The 15,918-nt window shown below is 47.4% G+C and overlaps 1 protein-coding gene across 5 annotated transcripts in view; it reads right to left on the reverse strand.

The window, feature by feature from the left end:
• The window catches only part of CAMKK1 (calcium/calmodulin dependent protein kinase kinase 1), a 75,342-nt gene that overhangs the window by 57,203 nt on the left and 2,221 nt on the right, over positions 1 to 15,918 (reverse strand). For 3 of the 5 annotated variants that reach the window (XM_058854712.1, XM_058854708.1, XM_058854710.1), the window contains exon 2: positions 5,625 to 5,700. The exons of the other annotated variants lie outside the window; for them this stretch is intronic. The gene's annotated coding sequence lies outside the window, so the exon portion shown is untranslated. The remainder of the gene's footprint in view (positions 1 to 5,624; positions 5,701 to 15,918) is intronic. 5 annotated transcript variants of the gene reach the window in all.

Here is a 15,918-nt window from a genome sequence, read left to right on the forward strand (position 1 = left end):
ATTTGGTCAGGTGGGCTGCTGGTCCACAGCTCTCTTCAGCAAGTGTCACATGTGATGCTCACTGGTCAGGCTGCCAGGGCACAGCTGACCCATGCAGCCTCACAGAAACCAGCACCAAGATAAAATCCTGACCTCAAAAACACAGCCCAAGAAATCTTCACTGAACTACAGGAGCTTTGCTTTTAATGTAGAAAGAACTTCTAGTTCAGGCTTTCAAAACTAAGTGCTGTTTAAAAAGTAATAGTCAAGAAATTAGTGCAGATCTCCCCCCAGAAAAGGAAACCAGGATTGTGAAAACAGCTGGAATGCTCTCCACAGCCTTTAGTATTTGCCTTAAGTGGATGGAAAAGGTCAGTGTAATTTGGCTCTTAGCAAGGTTTTTCAGCCCTTTATGGAGGGCTGGCCAGTTTGACAGGGTTTAATTTAGGACAGTGAATCCCAGAGCCCTGAAGACACCCCAGTAGGAGCAGTCAGGACCAAGAGCTGCTCACCACCACCATCCTCCCAGAGAAGCTCCTGGTTCCATGCTGGCCTCAGTCTCCTCTCCACCACAGCCCAGGAACACTCAGCCATAACCACCCATCCCACCAGGGCTGACCAGACCTTTAAGCTATAAATTTATCAGGAAGGTGCAAAAAACCTACCTTAATATTCCAGCTGGTACCTAATCCCTTCAACTCTCCTGGAGAGGTGCTTTGCATTTCCAAAAAGAACCACGAGTTAATGTTCTTGCCAGTGTAGTTAATCAGAGCAGCAAAGCCTCTTTTCACCGTGCAGGGCCCAGGTGACTGTCTCCAAGGGATTAGTTGTTGCCACATTTAGTTCAGTAAAGGGTTTATCTCAGCCATGTTCACAAAGACAGACTATGAAGACATTCCCTGGCTGAATTCCTGGGGACTGGCACCTGGAGCAGCTGCAGGGCTTGGAGCTCACCCGGGAAAGGCACGGGATGGAAATTAGTAGGAGTAGGGAGTTTTTTACCCCTCTCCAGCACAAGAAGCCAGAGTAAGAGAGAGCTCTTTTTGAGGGATAAAGACACTTTCAGCTGCCAGCCAAGGGATGAGAGGAGGGTGAAGGTGCAGGAGGAGTGAAGGAGCCAAGGGGCAGGAGAGAGATTTTCAAAGCTCCAGGGCAGTCACCAAGTCTCTGTGCTGATGGCCACAGAAGCTGCTGTCAGGGACACGTGGTTGCCAAAACCATGAAATGTATTCCAGAGAGCTTCTGAAAAGTCCACAGGGTGAAACAACTGGACCAGTGCCACCAGCTTTAATCTGGAGCTCAGTGAGGCTCTGCTAAGCCCTGTGAACCAGGAGCAGGGCTAAGGGAGGGACTGGTGTCTGCAGTCACCTTGAAGGTTTCAGAGCAGACCACCAGCGAGGCATCCAAGCTCTTCTCAAACCAGTGAGACCTTCCAACTATGAAGAGGAATCATGTCCTAAAAATCCAGACTGTGCACCACTGTTCCCTCTGACACTGATCAAACATTCTGATTCCTAACCTGCTGCCTGCAATTGCTCAGGTTTTCACTAGTGCCAAGGACAAACACTGAAGCTTTGGGACTGCTTCTTAAATTCTTCACCAGAGCAAAGGGAAATTCATATTTTCCCTCTTGCTCATCGAGAAAGCAGGCTGGGCTGGGGCTGGAAAGACTTACAAAGCCCTGGGCACACAAGGGTAAGAAATTCCACTGTGGTGCTGCCTCCACTGCTCCCACAGCTCGCAGGGGGCTCTGCTGGCATCTCGCACCAGCTGGTTGAACACTCAGTGCCTGCATCGTGCCAACACTGCTGCCTGAACCCTGGAGAGAGCTCTTCTAACAGCAATGTCAAGTGGGTGAACAAAGAAATATCAGAAAGCAGGGCTGGAAGGAGAATGCCTGAAGATATCAGTGAGTGGGACATCACTGGGCACTTAGAAGAACGACAAAGGCAATTTTCACAAATGGAGAGGTGAAATAAAGGAGAAATGAGAGTGAAGATTGAAAACAATTTCCTACTGTTTGGCATGCTCTAAAATTAGTGCTGTAATAGATCTCATCAGCCAGCATTTATTTTCCATTCTGAAGACAAGAATTCAAATAAGCTGCAGCAAGAGAAGCGCTTGCTTAGCTGAACAGCCGACCTCCAGCACAGGCAGCAGCACAAACCAGGCTGTTCAAACCCAGCTGGATCTTGCTTGGGATTTTCAAAAGTGAAAACTGGAGCTGGAGGCCCACTTTTCTCCATCACATTACAACCAGAAGAGAGGTGACAGAGCCTCTGGAGCAGGAGGGGACAGGCTGCCCACGGCAGACCTGCTCCAGGGATTTGCTGCGTTCATACAACTGTAGGAGACAGCTGAGGGAATCCCAAAGTCACACTGCCTGGAAAGGACCTGAGGCAACAGGTTACACACCCTGTACAATCTGTTACAACAGGAAACCCCTGCTGTCAGCTGTCCTGATGGCTCTGGCTTCTGCTGTCCCCAGGGAAGGGGCTGGGGAGGACTCCCTGCAGGGAGTCCCCAACAACTCCAACATTTTGCTGTGACTGCCCAGGGGCACAGGGCCAGCTCTCCCCCAGCTGAGCTCAAACTCTGTCCCCAAAACCTTCACAATCCACCATTCTGGTTCCACCAGACCCCAGGTGGAAATGCTGGCATGGAAATGCTGGCACACATCCATACCCCGCTTGCTGCTGTGCTGATCTGCACGTCCTGGGGACCAGGCCCACAAAGTCTGGCACAAACAAATGCTCCGTGGTTTTGAATTCAAAAAGCAAACAGCAAATCTCTGTTAACAGGCCTCATCTTGCTGCTCCCATAGCTACACTCCCTCCTTCAAGCACACACGTACATGTAAAGGTATTTTACACACGGGAGGGACACACAGCAGTGCCTGGGGAGCTCTGGAAAAGCCCCCAGACTCAGCTGGGAACAGCAATGGAAGCACTGATGTGACAAACCCACTGCTCTTTCAAAGTTTAAGAACAAATCCCTGATGGAAGAGGAGAACTGGCAGCATCACTCAGCTATGAGGTGTCAGAGATATTTCAGGCAGCCATTCCTGAAATATATTCTCATGCAGAAACCCAGAAAAAGTCACCCCCTCACTCCCCCAGCTGCCTCTCTTTGCATTACTGCTAACATGGATGTGACTCACTAGAGCTGGGTTTATATTAAACTCCTGAAACAGATTGTTTGGCTGTTATGTAAATCCAGTAAATGTTAAAACACCAGAATAAATCAGTCAGGCAGTTACCACTGCCAGCTCTCCAGAGACATCCAAGGGACTGATTTTTTTAAAAGGCAGAGGTGGTAGGAGAGGAGGGGGAAACAATAACAACAACAATAAATAACAACAACAACAATACTAATACTAATAATAATATTTAAAAAATCACCACAGCCTTTCAGCACTTTTCAGGGAGAGCTGTGCCAGTGGCTACAATGCCCCCACCATACTGATACCAGTGTCCTGCCCAGCCAAATACAGGCAAATCCCCCAACTTCTGCTGTGCACAGGTTATGCAGCATCACCTGCACAGGACACAAACTCTGTGCCAGCAGAAGTGCCTCCTTACCACACCACCTGAAACAGCAGTTTGACCTCAGGGGAGGTCAGATAGCACTGATGCTGGGGTTGGGACTTCAGACATATCATGTTTTAAAATAAAATAGGCCCCAAACAAGGCATGAACATTGTTCTTCCCATCCTGTCACTGGGAAGGAGGTGCTTCTTTAGGAGCTGCCTCTCTCCCATGGTGCAGAGAGCATTTGCCACTCAGAGGAGTCTCCTGCTCACAGTGACATCAGCAAGCCAGCACAGGAACAGATTTTAAAATTTGCAAACACAAGTGTTTTTACCCGAAACCTGACTCCAGGTTTATAAACAGTCTATGGGCCAAAGGATTAGTCAGAAAAATTATCTGGCAAATAATCTGCAAGAATAAGCAAAACCAGAGCATATCACCATCTGCTCACGGGTAACTCCTAAGGCAGAAATGAGGAGCCTTCAAATTAAAGCCTTCACTTTGTATGTAACTGTTGATAACCAGGTCATTGCACTCAAAATGCTCCCACAGCTACATTGGCAACCAGAAAAGGAAGCAGGTAGAAATTTGGACCCAAATGTTTGTTGTAGTGTAAAGCATGTTGGCTGAGCTGCCACTTGCATGGACTACACAGCTCAGACCAAGCCCCAACTCAGCTTCAAAAGCAGCTGGAGCCTGTGGGTCTCTCCAAATGTGAGCCCCTCTGGGATTTCCACACCACTGGGCACATCTGGACAGGTACAGCTGGGCAGGGGACAGTGACCTGCCCAGCCCATGCACTGGCAGAGCACAAGTTCCAACTGCCCTGGAGAGGAGAGTGCAGAGCAACATCATCACAGCACTGAAATGAAGACATCTCTGAGCTGTGTTTAATTAAACATAGTCTGGGAAAGTCTCTGCTTTTGTTAAACACTGCCTCAAAAGAAAAGGGCTGAGTAATCTACCAATGGGGAAAAACACATTCTTTAGCTACAAGGTGTTATTATTATAGGCTTAATATCAAAATGCCTTGTTCAGCTTATTAGGCTGGAGCAAACACTCCCAGCCTTGGCAAGACTGATATTGCAGCTCTGTATTTCACACTTACATAAGCACTCAGGGTTTGTATGGAGAGGAGCCTCCTGTCTGGAGAGGGAAGGCATCGATTTGCACCAGGTTTCCGTGGCCCAGTAAAACTGGTTGGACAGACAGCAGAGGAGTTGTGTCTGTACTGGGCACCAGCAGGAACAGGAGCCTGTGCTGCAGCAAGGACAGTGAAAGCAGTGGTGGGAATCCACCTCCCTGACTGGGGCCAGCAGCAACTCCACACACCACAGCACAAGCACAGATCATCAGGAAAACACTGCACAGGTCTCCTGAGCACTAAGGACACTGAGCTCACACCCTGATTAACCCAGGAGTCCTGGCTTCCTCCTTCTGCAGGACAGAGGTGATCATCCACACGCAGGGAAAAGGTTTTGGAGCAGAGGGTTGAGCAGAGCTTCAGTTACTGCTTCTGAGCCTGCCCTTGGGGACAGCCCACAGCAGCAGCCAGGGATTGCTGCATGGCTCTGCAGCACTGTGGGGTTGGTGATGCATCGCTGCCTGCTGCTCACCTGCCAGCAGGTGCAGCCAGCCCAGGCTGACCCCCCCACCTCAAACACCCACGTTGTTGCAAATAAGAATTGTCAGTATCTGAGACTTTGAAGACATCATGACATTTAAGGCTCTTTTTTGAGTATTTGGTATTCACTTCTCAAGTTGAAAAACAAACCCGTTCTCTGTCTTTTATTTGTTAATTAAATGTGTTCATTGTATTCAGATCTCATTTTTTTGTGCATAATGTTTTGCCCATCTGTTTGATTAAAAAAGAACCCAACCACCCAGCTTCATTAAGCTAATTGGATGCATTCAGCCTTTGGTTAATATTCTGAAGTACTTTACAATTATTCTCCCCAGTTATTAAATCTCCTCTGAGGATCTTATTTTCCATACTAGACTCTTTATTAGCCAGCTCTCAAGCTGGACTGCATTTGCCCACCCCTTACCCACATGCAAATATCCCACCACCTTCTTCAATGGTTTGTGATCTAAGACATGAAGATAAATTTGTACCTTGATCTGACATTCTTCAGCTCACCCTGACCTCAAAACACAGCAACTTCCTCCTTCTGGGCAAGAGGGTCCAACACTGCAAGAGGATGATGAAGTATTAAAGAGAGAACTACAAATTCTGTGTCTTGTGGGAGCTCTTATGTGAACTTTTAAAGGGAAAAACAGTTTCAGAAAGACTCAGGACCACAGTCCAAGGTGGACCATCCTAGAGGATGAAAAGTGACATCAACAGAATTAGTGTAGCAATGGCTTGGCCATGTGGCATCATGTGAGTGAGCAAAGTGAGCCTTGCTGGCAGGGCAGTGAAGGGTTCTAAGCTCTCTTAAGGTACAGGTTTCTGTATAATTTGTGGTCAGGCAACCTACCTGCATCCTGGACCTCCAAGGTGTCCCCAAGCTCTCTGCTCCACCACAGAGAACATGCAGGGCTTGGTCTTCACACACCTCACCTTCACTGTCCATTGCTTCTCCAAATAACCCAAATTTTGGTCAGCAGTGCTCTTCCAGCAGCCCAGCCCTGAATCAGAGCAGTCCCTGCTGACCATCAGAAGTGGTCACAGGACAAGGGTTCTCCAGGACCAAGCATCAAAGTCAGGAAAAGGGAAAGAATGGCACCAGAATGCTGGCAGGAAAGAGACTGAAGGTGAGAGAAGCAGGAGAAGCCACCTTGTCCTGGTATGAGCAGAAGTAATGACTGGAGCCCCTCACTTTTCTCTCAAGCAGTCACTCAGGGAGTCCTGACAGGACATCTCTGAATTTGTCCTCAACCAATCTGAAGCTATTTTTTTTCAGTCTCCACAACACTGTGGAGAACTGAGCTCTGGCACATCACGAGCGCTATTTGTGCTACACCTGCCAGGGAGTTCAGGCATCCCAACACCAATCCCAGATGGTGTCAGAGAGGATAAACCACACACTTTCCCCCTGCTCCATGACCATAACCCAGGAAGAAGCCAGCACAGGCACTCTGTACAGTGCTACAGGGCCAGGGAAGAAAATTACCTATTTTCTTCTGCAATCCCAGCCCTGCCTCTGCTGTTTGTATTTAAAGAAAACAGCCAGTTTTCATTCTCTTGTTCTAAAAGGTGGTTACACTTGCAAGAAATCACTTGGTAGTAATTTAACGGAAGGAGGAAGAAATTTAGAGGCTTGAGGCAGCTGTGATTTGACATGGGCTGACCTGGCACCTGAGGAGAACCTTAATGACATTTCCTTCCAGCCAGCCTGTTCTCCTTGCTTCACTCTGTAATTAGTTTCCCTTTTTGACATCCAGGCAGAAAGCCTAGACCACACTTGAAAATTTGGCCACATTATTACAACTTTTCAATAGCCTGGCAACAGCATCAATTAATAGAGAGCTCACTGCCCCACTGTGTTTAATGCTTTAAGAAAGGCAAGCTTTGGCTCAAAGAGCTTAGAATCAAGGCAGGCTTTAAAAATAGAGCCTAAATGTTGTAGTTTAACTTGGCAGGCAGGTAAACACCACACAGCTGTTTGCTCACAGATCCCTCTCCAGGAATGGGGGTGAAAAAAAAAAGTAAAATTTATGAGTTGAGATAAAAAAAGTTTAATAGGATATAAAAAGAAGAAAAAATAATTAATTCTAATTTAATTAGAATATACAAAACAAGTGATGCACAATGCAATTGGTCACACCTGCAGACCTGTCAGGTAGCTCTCCTTCTAGCTGATACACTGCTGGTGAGGTGGGATGATCCCCAGCTTTTGTGGAATCTTACCCATCTAGAGCGAACAGCTCTGCAGCCCTCCAGAGAGGGATGTGGGATCAGGCTTCATTCCTGACAAGCTCTGCCTCCCTCCCTGAACACGTGGCCTTCCCCTGGGAACACAGTCAAAATGAAAGAGGGAGCACCAAGAGCCGGGTCTGAGGTCCTGGGAAACATAAAACAAGCTGCTCTTCTGCATCTCCTGTCACCAACAACATTTCTCTAGCCTAGCCTTTAAGGGAAATTCCAATTGCCAAGGAGTAACTCAGACTGTTCCCTAAGTGCCACCAAGGAGTAGAGGGGCTCTGCTGCACGTGGTCTGAGCTATGCCTAAATGAAGAAATAAGCAGGGCTGGAAAATTAATGTTGTTAGTCAAATTTGAGAGCAGTGCTGGCTCTCAGCCAGGGGTTACTCCAATGTGCTCCATGTCCTGCATCCTGGGCTTTGGCTGCTTACTCCTCACACACATCCCCAGCAGGGACAATGACCTTGTCCATCTGCGAAAGGGTCACAGGTCCCAACAGGGAAAACACAAGGCTGCAGATTTTGAAGATTTCCAAAGGGACAATCCCAGTGCCCTGAATTATTTTTTATTTTTTTTCTCTCCAGGCCAAATCCCTTTCAAGCCACAGACCGCAGTAACATCCCTGATGGCCCCATCTCCCACCTGATGAACAGTGTGATCCAGGTGATCCGTGCCAAAGCTGGTAACAGCAGCAGCTCCACAGCATTATGTGGACTATGGATTTCCATCCTCCACTGAAGCCACTAACACCCACAAACCCAAAAATCCCTTCAGTGGTTTCTTCTTGGGATCAGCCAATGTACCAGACAGCCCAGAGACAGGAGAAGGATGCACTTGCCTATGAGAGACCTGCAGCAGCACACAAATGCACAACATTCATCTACCCTGAAATTTGCTCCTCTCACTCTCAAGCTTCTTTGTTTTCCTTAAGATTATGTCTGCAGCTAAATGAACACATTACAGCAGAAATTTTACTCTTAATTTGTCCCTTGGGTGTTTTGCTGACCCTACCAAGAACTATATTTAAATGTGCAATTTCCTGGCTAGACTCATTTGCAGTCCCTCCCCCCCGCCCAGTTGCCTGTGCAAGGTTGGCCCAGAATCCAATTAGCTACTACCACCCTTTAAATCAAAGGAATTACACTCAAACAAGAAAAAATAAAATTAAATATTTTAATTACATCATTATTACCTGTCTAAATACTTAAAATTCTCATTCTCTCTGGGAGGTGGTCTCAAAAGGCTAGAAAATAACAAATTTCCAAAGCAGACAAAACTGTAGCCAGAACAAATTATTGGACAGATAACCTAGCCAGCCCAATCACCAGAGCCTGTTTGGTTTGACACACTGCAGAGCTGGGTGTAGGACCTGCCTGGCACCATGGGAGGAGCAGCTGCTTCCCAGCGCCTGTGAGAGGTATGGGGAACCCAAAGGCTTCCAGCTCCTCACATGAAGGAGCAGCTACATTCCATCTGGTATTAATGTCAGGAATCTGCTTTCATCAGCATCAGCAGCACCCTCCCCAGTGCCTAGGAGGTGTTCCCATTGCAGCTTTTCAAAGTAAAGGAACTGGTTTGCTTCGGAGAGTTTGCTGGTTGACACCTAGTCCTTGAGTAGCTTCAGCTGGTCCCAGTGACATCCAGCAGTGTTCCCAGCTCTGCACAGGAGCAAGGAAAGGAGGATGTGGATTCCCACAGCTGTAGAGCCAAGGGGCACAACAGAGGGATGTTTTGTTCCTTTCCCTGTCCCCTCCTTTAAGGCTCCAGGTTTTGCAGGCCAGGTTCCCAACTGTGTGATGCTGTGGCTGTTCAGACTGAACAGTGACCTCAGAGGACCTTCAGAGTCCCTTCTGGACAGGCTTTCCCACCCACCTTCAGCTCAGCAGCCTGTCTCCAGCTCCTGGCTTCCTGCCTGCCTCCAGGAGCTGCTCAGCAGATCCCCACAAATCCTTTGGCTCTGGTGAATCTCCACAGGACTGTCCAGCCAAGGGATGGGGCTGCGCAGGGCAGGAAGAGCCAGGCACAGGTTGGAAGACATCAGGAGAGTTGATGTTATTGGGCTCAAACTTTCCAACTATCGGCACTGCTCAGCTTGGGAGATGCCAGGGCTGCAGAGAGGTTCAGAGGAGGTCAAGGACTTTGGAATAGCCAAGCTGCTGCTGGAAATGGTGTTCCAGCAAATAAGGAGTGGCTGGGATGACTTTGCTTCAAGGTGTTAAGTGTCAGGTCCGAACAAGCTTCAGCTGAGTCCTCCCCAGACGGTGCAGCCACCTGCACCTGCTCCAGGAAAGCACAGGGGCTTCAGTCAGCTCCTCAGGAGCCACACCTGCCACCAATCCAGGTGAAATTCCTGCTGAATCCTGCTGAAATCCTACATACAAACTAAATGACTCCTATGCTGGATAGCTCAGTCTCCTGGGAAGTGGAGCAGGAAGGGATTCAGTGTGAGGCACAGGCTTCTAGCCAAGAAAGCAGAACAACAACTGCAGAGGCACTGAGTGATCCACAGGATGCAGCAGTGGAAGGGACAGCTCCAGAGAGGCTGGAGTCAGTACACGTGCACAGTGGGACAGGGATTTGCTACAGGAGGGAGCACTGCCAAAATAAATGTATTAAAACACTATGATGATCTTTCTTCATTGACTGCCCAACCCCATGCCCTTCCTTTTGAGGGGAACAGATAGACAGACACTTTTACAGAAATCCATCAGCCAGGAAAAACCAAATTCCCCAGGAGATGAGCAGCTCTGAGCAATCTTCCCCTTCTTTTGCAGGCAGCTACACTGACAACTTGCAAAAGTATTCTGCAGAGCTCTCTAACCAGTTTGATGGTGAAATGTCAGCACATTTCTAGGTTAATAAAAGCTGGGGCATGGGAGGAGAGAGAAAAGGAAGAAGATTGATTGTCTTAGACAAAGAGATTGGAATGGATTTCACAGCAGAAGGAGGTTCTGGGGCAAGGAAAAATTTATTCATACCTAAAGTGCATGGAATATTAAAGACTCTGTGTTTCATTTTCTCCACAAGGTCTTAGTGGAAAGAGACTCTCAGCACTTTGCAGTAACCACAAAACATCCTCAATGAATCCAGGTGGTTTTCTCCAGCTCACAGCAAAACCTCAAAAATACCTTGGCATTGCAGGCACAGCATCAGCAGGAGAATGGTGCATCCACTGTGTGGAGCAAGCGAGGGAGAGCCAGGGACCTTCCTGGGGATGAGGGGAGGGATCTTCTCCTGGGATCCTGGGCAGTCACTGAACCAAAGGCAGCCTTTTGCTGCTTTTGGAGTCAAACAGAAGACATCTCTTTAGATAACAGAACGCTCTGTGCATCCCCAGAGCATCTGCCATTTTTTGACTCAGATCTGGAGGCTTATTTTCCATTACTGTGGCACTTCAGACACTGTTATCACCTGGGCCTGATGCTGCACAGTGAAAATGCTGGTCCCTGCTGTGAAGTTTATGCTCTTAACACAATAAACTATGAGGCAAGCAGGCAGATGTTTGGATGAGCACAAGGAAAGCTGTACTGGTTTTGCTCTTTCATTCCTTTGGTGGCTGAGAGGATGTGCCACAGAAGAATCAGTTCCCTTTGGTGGGACAATCTCATATTGTCCTCTTGCATCTGTGATAATTTCTTCCTGCATGGAAGACAGATTCAGTGGCATTCAGGTGTAGCACAGACACTTTTCAGCTCCTTGGAAACAGCAAACTGAAAATTAACGAAAAATACCAGTTCCATTTTGCATTCAGGCTTAAATCAATCTATCTGGCATTAAGGAATGGACTCCCAGCAATTGCTATGAATAAAGCATGCCTTTTCACCGTTCTTCAAGGCAAATTACAAGCACTGCTCACATCAAACTGCATGAGAAAGGACAAAGCAGAAGCCTGATCAGAGTGTGGAAGCACCCTGGAAGAGATGCCTGATCTCTCTAACCTGGAAGTGCACATTAATAACACAGCTGAGAACACTGAAATTCATGCCCACTACTACCACAGGACAAGCTGAGGCAGAGGACTTTGTTCTCACTGTTATAAAAAATCACACCCTGCTGATGCAGTAAGCCCATACCCCAGCCCTGAGGGGACATGATTCTTTTCCCCCTGCACTCAGCAAGGATTGGCCTGACAACTGCATTTTGACATCTTTCACTTTTCCAGCCCCATCTTTCAGACTGGGGATGAGGTGCTGACACAGAGGGGCTAAAAGATTCATCTCAGGTCTGTTTTACACTCTGCCTGCTAGCCTCAGATATCATTAACCTTTGTCAGTCAAGCTGCCTGACAGCTACAGAAAGGTCAATCCAGATTTCAGCATCAAAGCACCCCATCAGTGAGAGGTCAGCACACAAATTTCCTGTCCTCATACTGCCACTTGAAGCAGGCACACCATTAGCAATCAGACCCAAACCCTTGGTTCCAGCACAAATAATAACCCAGAAAAACACTACTCAGACAGCATTTCCAAAACCAGGTGTTAGGAAGTGTCAAAATTAAGACTTGACTCATTTAAATGGTTGGCTTCCACATGTGCCCTGTAATAATTTGTCATAGGAACACTGCACTAAGTCCTACTGCCTTTCAAATACCTTGATTTCTTTGGCATAGGGTTACCACCTTCTATACATCACCAGTATCCAAACCCAGTTCTCTCTCCTTCCTTCCCACTTTTTCCACACTGACCTGTAAGCACTGACAAAAGACAGGGGGGAAGCTCTGAAGAAACAGAATATACTTCCCCAAGGCAGCACTTGACTCATTGAGAGGCAAATTCCTCCTTTTTCTTTCTGATGCTACCATCAATCACTTCTCACACACTGCAGGAAGCCTCCTTCCCCAGTGGAGCTGTGGTTCATCCTCAGATCACAGCCTTGCCAGGCTCCTAATGAGGATGCAGCTCACACATCTTTCAGCTTCTTGTCCACAAGCAGTCAAGACTCCATGGGCTGGGCTGGAATGAGGGAGAGGGAGGGTCTGGTAGCAGATACCCAGCATGAGGCAACAGCTACAGACCCTCTTCCAGGCAAGGGGTCCCTTTGAGCATCCCAAATTGTCTCCGAGAGACCACATTAGAGCAGCAGAGCAGACAAAGGCCACCAGCTGCATCCAGCACATGAGGAGGTCCAGGGGCTGGAGAAAAGCTCTGGCAATGCCTGTGTGTTGCCAGTACCATGGTGAGTAAGCACAAAGGCAGGAGGTGGTTGAGAGTAACTTTGACAGAGCTTGACACAACAGCAGGACAGCATGGGAGCTGTGATAATTAGAGCCAGCCTCAGGTAGGTACACACATGCACATGCTACCTGTGAAGCTGTGCTGGCTTGTTTTTTTGCTACTGCTGCCCAATTCCTTCAGCTTTATCTACTGCAGATGTGGCAGCCTCCAACTGTGAGCTTCAGAGGGCTGTGCCCATGTTATTTGTGTACAAATCTATCAGCAGCAGCTCTTTTTGGGGGTTTAGGACTCATTTCTGTTCTATAGAATGGAAATCTGAACTACTGCTGGGAGTGGGAGAGGGGAAGAAGAGACAGGCACCCACGATAAAGTCTCATAACAGCAAAATAGTCTTTGAGTTAATAAATGCACTACAAAAGCAAAGCAAAACCAAGACAAACTGGAGTGGGTGGTCAAAGCTCTGCTGCACTCACATGACTGCAAAACAAAATTGGGACCAACCTTGGCAGCAGAGGCACAGCTGAGGAACACCAGGAGGAGAAGAGCAGCACCTGACTGGGAGCTCTGCTCCAGCACAGCACTGAACTGTCACACACAGCAATACAGTCCAGCTCACCAGCGTAGGATGATCTCACATCCCTTGGTACCATTGATTCACCTCAGTCACAAATACAACACTAAAACATCCTCAGAAAGTGTTATTTAGCCTGGGTTTCCCCAGCACTTAATGCTGTGTCCTCACAAGGTCATAGAATCACAGCGTCACTTGGCTGAGAAAAACAATCAGCACACCCCAAAAATATTTGTGGGTATTTCACAGGAGCTGAAGGCATCAGGGATCTGCTCTCTTCCACCCTGGCACAGAGCTCTGTGCTTAATACAGGCCCCTCTGCCCCATCTCTGCTCTGCAGCAATGACTCCCACCAACACCCCAGCTCCAAAAAGAATGGGACACAGTCCCCACTTATACTGCTGTGAGTGAGTGGAAACCACTGGAATTGCAGAAGGCAGCAAAAAAAAGTGAGGCCATGAATTTGGCTCCACTGCCCTCAGGGAAGCAGTTGCCACTCGGCACCAGTACCAGAAGAAAGGAAAGCTGGACTTCCATGGCTTTTCTGCTTGTCCAAGGCATACACATAGCTGCTGTGCAGAGACTACAGCACAGGAAAGGGAAAAAGGAGAAGCATGTCTGCATCTCAGAAAGACACATATTCAAGTGCTGCTCCAGCACATCCCAGCCTTGCTGTTTACGCTCACACCAGAATTATTAGAGCAGTCACTGTTAACTAGCTAACAACTTCATCATCAGCTCTCTGAACAATACTGAAGAATTCATCGCAACATTTCACAGCCACCACTCTGCAGAAAGACTGAAATCATCCCAGACACAAGCAGCCTAAATTAATCCCACACGAATTCTAGCAAAAAGAACTACAACTATTTCAGCAGTACTCACCCAAAAATACTGCCTTCCCAGGGCAGCAGCCCAAAAGAAACAAGTCCTCAACAAACCACACCTTATGCACAAAGCATGACTCAGCTCATGCAAGGGGTGCCATCAAGAAATAAAATCCAAGGCTTCATACTCAGCCAGGTTCACTCCCTAAAGCAGCAGCTTTGTGGGATATGAAGCTCCCAGCTGCCATGGGACAGCCCTCCCTTTCAGCTCTCAGCCTCAGTGCACCGAGAAGCTGCATCCTCAAAAGGGTTTGGGCTTTCAGAACTTCCCCATCCAGAGGCACCAGCACCTGAAAACAACAAACAAAATTTCTCCAGTGTCAGGTACTCAACAGATAAGATAGTTATGAATATGTAAAATGTATAATGAAACTGAAGAGTGCAATAAAACACAAAAATCTTTCTAAAAACTTAAACAAGTAGAAAAAGTGACCAACAAATCCAGACTGCAAATTCCTAAGCAAGTTAGAAGTGCAGGTTCTGCAGTCCTTGACTGTACCTTAGCATCAATGACACAGTCTATAAAATTTTTCTGTGATTAAGGACTCAATCCATAAAGTCACCACCTGTGGCCAAATACACAAGCCTGAGAAACATCCCTGTTTCTGAAGGGCCAGAACACATGTACTCACACCTCACCCACCAGCACAAATCAACAGCCACCCTCCCACACATGGACAAAAATCACTGTAGCTCCTTCCCACCATACCATCTTTCAGATTAGTATCCTTCTCCAATTTATCAGTTATTAGGATCTGTTCTCTTTAGAAGGTTTCAGACACTTTTCTCCAACCATGCTAAGCTTGACCACTGTCTTAATTAAAATGACATGCTCAACCACATGGCATTTTTTGCTGTCATTCATTTACCAGCTGTACCTGATACTTTATCCATCACAAATATCCCTAACCAATCTTCAGACTTGCCTTGATGACTGTATTTTGTCAACAACTGCTTTGCACACTTCAATCATTCTCACAGACATAAATGCACATTCCTTTTTGAACCACATATTTTTGGTGACTGGGTCACCTTCCTCCATGCTGGATGTTTGCTTCTTAAGGCAAGTGATATCCTGCACTACCCCCCAAAAAAAAGGAAAAAGAAATACTGAAAATTAGAGGAGCAACCATGAAGACAAAGACATGACAGGAAGAATTTTCACAAGGTTTACTGAACACCTGGTTGTCCTCAGAGGGGTCTGCTTTGCTACAGTTTAAGACACAAGCCAATAACATTTTATCTCATACCCACTCTGTACTTGGCTTTTACGCTGACAGCTCAGGCCTTGCTTTCATCCCAAAGATGAAGGGGTAACTTGCTTCCTTGCTCTTTCTCAGCAAAGGGATGGCTCAGCTTCCTGAGCCTCCCTCTCCACCTGCCAAGCTGCAGCAGTGCCAGGGCTGAGTAGTAGAAAGCACCTGCCAGAGGCTGTGCAGGAGAAGTCTCCTCTCACCCCAAGTTAGAGGTAAAAACCCACCCAAAAATCCTGCTCCATTCTCCTCCCCACTCAGGAGAGCTCCTACTATAGCCTGATGCTGCCCAAACCTGGGCTCTGCTGCTGACTTCACATAAAGCATTTCCCTCCCACCTTTCACCTACTTGTGTTGCTTAACTCAGCATCCCCACAGGTCCCAAGGGAGCCTTGGAACCAAGGAAGATCTCCCCCTACACCCAGCATTTGTCAGGGCTTTGAGCAGCTGAACATCAGCAGTGCACCTGCACTTTAGGGCATTAAAGGTTATCCTCTCCCCAGGCATCTTCCCAAGGCATGCTAATTGCACATATTGATTTCAGATCCTACCAAACTGCTTTCCATAGCTCCAACACTGAAAAAATCCTCACACCGAGCTCTTCACCAACACACATCTCTTCTCCATTAGCTTGGTGTGCCTGGTGCCTCTCTGCCC

Source organism: Poecile atricapillus, chromosome 21 (genome assembly GCF_030490865.1).
Source record: "Poecile atricapillus isolate bPoeAtr1 chromosome 21, bPoeAtr1.hap1, whole genome shotgun sequence".
Taxonomy (NCBI): Eukaryota; Metazoa; Chordata; class Aves; order Passeriformes; family Paridae; genus Poecile; species Poecile atricapillus.